The sequence below is a fragment of the Petaurus breviceps genome, unplaced genomic scaffold, assembly GCF_028583685.1.
Source record: "Petaurus breviceps papuanus isolate PSGF00001 unplaced genomic scaffold, PetGlider_PUasm1.0 229, whole genome shotgun sequence".
Classification (NCBI taxonomy): Eukaryota; Metazoa; Chordata; class Mammalia; order Diprotodontia; family Petauridae; genus Petaurus; species Petaurus breviceps.
In genome coordinates this window covers 29,983,901-29,989,978 of record NW_027185903.1, presented here as the reverse complement: position 1 = coordinate 29,989,978, position 6,078 = coordinate 29,983,901, and the positions used below count along the sequence as shown (strand labels likewise).

The window sequence follows — 6,078 nt, the reverse complement described above, 5'->3', positions numbered from 1 at the left end:
TGTCATCTGCTGACCTTCATGTGTCGTCTGCAGCTTCTGCAAAACTCCCCCAAAATTCCCATTTCATTTCTTATGCCGACCCACAATGTAGTGAAATTGCAATGGGGAAAGCCATGATGTGGAAGGGATAACTATGGTTTAGTCATTTTTCAGTCATTTCAGACTCTTCACGACCCCTTTGGGGGTTTTCTTGGCAGAGATACTGGAGTGGTTTGCCATGGCCTTCTCCAGCTCCTTTTCTAGATGGGGAAACTGAAGCAAATGGATTAAGTGACTTGCCCAGGGTCACACAGCTAGTAAATATCTGAGGCTAGATTTTAACTCCAGTCTTCATGACTCCAGACCAGGCACTCTATCTACTGCATCACCTAACTGCCTAAATATTATTATTATTATACTTGTATTATTATTTATTTTGTTAATATTTTAAATTTACTTGTCTACAATGTGAATATGCCCCACTACCTCTAGTAGAATACAAACTTCTTGAGGGCACAAAATGTTTACTTTTGTTTTTGTCTCCCCAGCTCCTGGTATAGTGCTTGGCACAGAGGAAAGGCTTAATAAATGTTTGCTGAATAAATGAATTCTGGCTTAGAAATCAAAGAGATATTGCAATATAGCTTTAGGTCACCAACTTCAGATATAGTGTAACAGCTGGGAAGAAAATGTACCAGAAGATGAAAAATAACCTGGGTCAATTTTATTCACATTCGCTAAGATGATTGATAAGAAGGTACCCATGAAAGCCAGATCAAAAATGTTCAACTCCATTGCATTACCTGTGATGATCAAGATGTTGGCTCACAATAAAAAGTGACTTAGTCACTTGCAATTACTTAGAAAAATCACTTGTAATCACTTAGAAATGAAATGGAAGGATGTGTGTTTTGATGGTGAGAGGAGGCCATGAAGGAAAGAAAAAAATTTTGATAATTGAAAAAAATTAATTTTAAGACACACACAAAGTAAATGTTCTGTATTATTCAGTGGGGAGGGGGAAGAAAGACACGTGTGATTACATGATAAATTAAGAAGTTGGGGAAAGATTGGTTTGGCAAACATACAGAAGGCAACTTATTACATTAAAAAAAATTGAGTCAAGGCAAGGAAGACAAAAAACAAATTGGTCACCAATCTTGCAGAATTAATCCCATAGAACTAACTGCAAACAATCATCCCAGTGATGGAAAACTCATAGAGACATGCTGATGGTTGGATAGTTTGGATGGAAATCAAAATGGTGGAGATAAAATCATTTGGGTATTTGTTAGATTCCTGCTCTAAGTCCTCTGAGAAACAAAGAGCTGAACTTAAGAATATAAGGAAGAACTTCCTGGCAATTAGGACTGGTACACAATGGAGTGAATAGTTACATTCAAAGTAGTGGGACTTCCCACCACTAAATGTATTCTTTTAAAAGGGATTTTTTACAGTGGGTAAGTGATTGAACTGGATGACCTTTAAGGTCACCTCAATGTTAAGATTCTGTGAGACAGATAGAAAGGAAGAATTTCTATTTTACCTTCTTAATCTCTCCCTCTGTCATGTGGGCACAGGGTTCTTTTATAATACCTCTTTTAACTTAGACAGAAAGTAATTAAAATAGGCCTGAGGAGAAAAAAATGTACAATTTGGGTCCAGTCTTTGAGTCCCTATAGACTTGTGTGGTCTACTCTATGATTCTGTGTTTTTAATTCTAGTTTCAAATAGCCAAATGAACTGCTCACTCTGGAAAATGAATCCTGAATTGATGATCAGATTGTTCAGAGAAAAATAGAATGGACATAGGACAAAGATTGGATTGGGAGGTGGGGAGGTAGGAGATTTGGGTTTGAGTGCAGGCTCTGCCCCCACATTTCCAGTTCTGACATCCTGTATTTCTGGGTCTATTAAACACATGTTCAGACTATGTCTTAGTATCTCTGTGTCTAACTGAAAGGTATAGTGAAAATCATACTGAATATAAAGTCAGAAGACCTGGTTTGAATATGGATTTGAATCTCAGCTCCACCACTTAGTACCTGGCTGACCATGACCCATTCATTTAACCTCTCTTGGTCTCAATTTCCACATGTGTAAAACTAGGGAGTTAGGTTAGATGACTTCTAGGGTCCCATCCAAATCTAAATTCCTAGGATTCCCACTGATAATTACTCTGTCAAAACATAATTTTATTTATATGGACTCCAGAATATATTCTGTGACCAGTCGAACCCCATGTGTTCTATGAAGTTTGGATTCAGTCAAACAGCTGCACTTGAGGACCTAGAGGGCCACATATAGCCTTTGTGGTTCCCCACCTCTGCTATAGCCCTTTCACTAAACTAGGACCTGCCCAAATATTTTAGAGATTAGGTTTGAGGAAAGTTAGATCATTTCCACAAGAAGCAGATAAGATTGCTATTCTAACAAGGGAAAATACTTGAAGTTTGAGGTTTCTGCAGCATTCACTCTAAGATGGGTTTGACCAAGGTCAGTGGCATCTGGGGCTGCTGACATTTTTTCTGTTCATAGATTCATGAGTAGTTACTTCAACAAAAGATAATCAGAGAACCGCATCCCTGGAATGGAAAGGTCAGCAACGTCTTCAGCTCTGGATGCCAAGGACAGAGTAAGCAGTTGCTATTGTCAGGTCTAAAGAAAACCTAGGAAATACAGGGAGGGGAGGGATGGGAATAGGGAATAGAGAAGAGGAATGGGAGAGGAGGAAAAGAGGAAGATGGGACAGAGAGAAGGAAGAGGAAGGGAAAAGAAGGGGGAAGAGGCATTTATTAAATGCCTACTGTGTGTCAGGCACTGTTCTAACCACTTTACAAGAACAGGAATGAAGAAAATAAAGGAAAGGTGAAGGAGTTTATAAGACAGATGGTGGCAAGCGGCCACAAACTACTGTTTTTATTGTTTCTGAGCTACATCCACAGATCTGGGATGCATATCTCAATAATGATGATGATAGCCTTTATGTAATACTTTAAAGGTTGCAAAGTGTCTTACAAATTACCTCATTTTATCCTCATAACATTGGGAAATGGTGACTATGATTATTCCCATTTTACAGATGAGGAAATTGATGCACCTTGAGTTGCCTAGAGTCACACAGTTAGTTAAATGTCTCAAGGCAGAACTCAAACTCTGGTCTGATTCCAAATCTCATGATCTATTCACAGCATCACCTAGCTGCCATATTGTGACTTAGTGGTGCAAAGGGATTATTCCCTGAGCAGTTGAGAGAAATACCCATCAAGTTCCACTGAGGACTGTTAAACTCATCCAAGTTACTGGGGAGGCTTTAATTCATTTCTACAATAGGCAACAAGTACTTTTTGTGGTAGCAAAGAGCTAAAAACCAAGTAGATGCCAAATGATTGGAGAATGGCTAAACAAATTGTGGTACATGAAAGTGATGGAATACAACCAATTCATAAGAACCAATGAACATGGGAAGACTTCTATGAATTGATGCAGGGTCAAGGAAGCAGACCAGAGAAACAATATGCACAGTGACAACCATACAGATGGGAAGAACATAAAAAATAGAACTGAACACTAATTATAATGAGCAAGGTTGGTTACCAGAGAAGAGCTGAGAAAATGTACTTCATTGCAGAGGTGGGGGACTATGGGTGTTGAACATCACAGGTTATGTTAGACACAGGTAATGTCTTGGATAGTTTTGTTGAACTTCACTCTCCCCCTTTTTTCTTTTCTTTTCTAATAAGGGATAGCTCACTGGGTAGGGGAGGAAAGAGAAATGTGTATTAGGAAATAAAGGTGATGAAAAAACAAAATACATCAATAACATAAATTTTAAAATAAAATAAAAAGGCAGAGGGGCAGGATGGAAGGGCAATTGGCTCAGACTCAGAAGACCTGCTGGTTCCATCTCTTTCACTAGCTGGCCCTATGACCCTGACCTTGAGAAATCGATTAAATCTCTCCAAGTTTCCAGTTCTTCATAATGTTTGTAAAATAAGGAAGTTGAACTAGATGATCATATGTGTATAGGTTCTTAGATTTAGAGAAAGAAGGGGCCCTAACAGTCATCTAACCAAATGCCTTTATTTTACAATTAAGGAAGGTCACACCAGGGAATAGGTGGGATTTGAAATTGGCTTTTTTCTCTGATTCCAAGGTCAGTCTCCTTTCCACTTCACTCACTACTCTGGGTCCTTCTAACAACCACAATTTCCTTCCACTTGTGAAAGAGCCCCCACCCAAGGTTTTCCTATAAAGCTGGAGGACTATATAGTTCTCTAGAGAAAGCAAGGGAGAGAAAAAGAGCTGTTTTGGGTCTCTGTGGGTTTAGGTGCAAAGGCTCTGGGTTAAGAACCCTTGGATTAGCAAAATAAGGTGGAGAACTAAGTAATAAGACAATCTCCCCATCCCCCCCAAAAAATCCTGCTAAAAATGCAGCCTCATTCAATGAATGGATCATAATAAAATACATGGAATTTCCAGTTAAGGTTTGGGAGATTTTTTTAAAGACAATTTTGAAGAAAAAGTTTCAGTAAAACATATTTTTAAAGGATATTGAAAAAAACAACTTTGGGTGTGTTTCTGTCAGATTAAATAAAGCCTGTCCTATAGTCAATGTCTTGTTAGCCTGAGTACTTACAGGAGAGCTAAGGGCCTTTGCAGAGAAAGACACGGTCCAAATTCTGATGTTCCCTAAGGAAACCCTGAGTTGGGGCAGGAGCCATACATAGAGTGATTGTTGAACCTGGCCCCTGGGGGTCCAGGACCTCTAGTGCTGGCCCACAAGTTCCATTGTGGGCTGCTTCTTAAGGATCTCTTCCACCTCTAAAATTCTATGACTTAGATTCACATCAGCACGATTTTTCTACTAAAGAAACAAACCAAGAGTGTAAGTTCTCATAAGAGCAATACCTCCAGAGGCCAAGGATTCCAGAGTCCTCAATGACTCAGCTCTTCCATGAGTCTAGAGCATTAAATTTAGTTGAAAGCAAGTTCCATTGAAATGCACATTTTCTGCCTTTCCGGGGTGGGGCAGGGAAGGAATAAACTCTCCTCAGTAAGCATCAGTTAGGCTGTCAAACTAGGAGCAAATATCTGAATTGTACAATTCCTCCAACAGACCTGCAAAGCATGAGTCCCGGGAGGGCTCACAGGCATCCTTATAAACCGTAAGCAGCTATCAGTGTCTGGAAGAGCAGGGAGATTTATTCTTCAGGACTCAGTGGAATTAGGAAACTTTGTCTTTCCTGTAAGGTTTGTCACACTTGTCTGAACTACCGTGTTTCCCCGATAATAAGACACTGTCTTATTAATTTTTTTGGACAGAAAAACACCAGAGGGCTTATTTTCAGGGGAGGGCTTATTTTAATGAACATTGACAGCAACTTTAATAAACAGGTAAATGTGAACAAAAAAATGTACCTTTATTCAATAATGATCATGTCATCTTCTTCAACAACATCGTCATAAGTGTCCATACCCTGAATTCCGTCCTGGATGTCTTGTGCCTCCATTTCCTTCAGAAGAAGTGGACCCAATCTGTCATGTCCAGCAATATAGCTCTCTTTAAATGAATATGTCTTGTCCAGGTAACCTGCTCGTAGTGCCTTGGCAACACAGCTGTCAGTAATTTTATCCCATGACTTCTTCACCCAAGTCACGACTTCTTGCAGACAGGGCTTCACAAAGTTTCCACGCTGATTTCTTTCCATTCTATTTTCAATGTAGTCATTGACTTCCATGCGCAAATGGTCCTTGAATGGCTTGTTTATTGCAATATCAAGGGTCTGGAGATAGGCAGTCATTCCTGCAGGAATCATTACTTGATCTATTCTTCTCTCTGCAAGGAAGTTCTTCATTTCTTTAGCGTGGTGAGTGCTGGCTGAATCCCTGAATATCAGACCTCTTTGGTTACCTCGCATAACAAGTGGCAGCATTAAATCAACCCACTTTCTTATAACGGCTTGTGTACACCAGGCTTTTTCGGTTTCAAGAACATAAATGCCAGATACACGTTCAATCTTATCTTCCTTGCCCTTACTGATGATTACCAGTAGAGGTGTGGCTTTCTTTCCATCCAAAAGAATTGCCAAAACACAG

At 39.6% G+C, this 6,078-nt stretch overlaps 1 long non-coding RNA gene across 1 annotated transcript in view; it reads left to right on the top strand.

The window, feature by feature from the left end:
• The first annotated feature begins 2,416 nt into the window (after positions 1 to 2,416).
• LOC138167285 (uncharacterized) overlaps positions 2,417 to 6,078 on the top strand; it is an 8,281-nt gene continuing 4,619 nt past the window's right edge. The window contains exon 1 of the long non-coding RNA XR_011169851.1: positions 2,417 to 2,614. This is a non-coding gene — a long non-coding RNA (uncharacterized lncRNA). The remainder of the gene's footprint in view (positions 2,615 to 6,078) is intronic.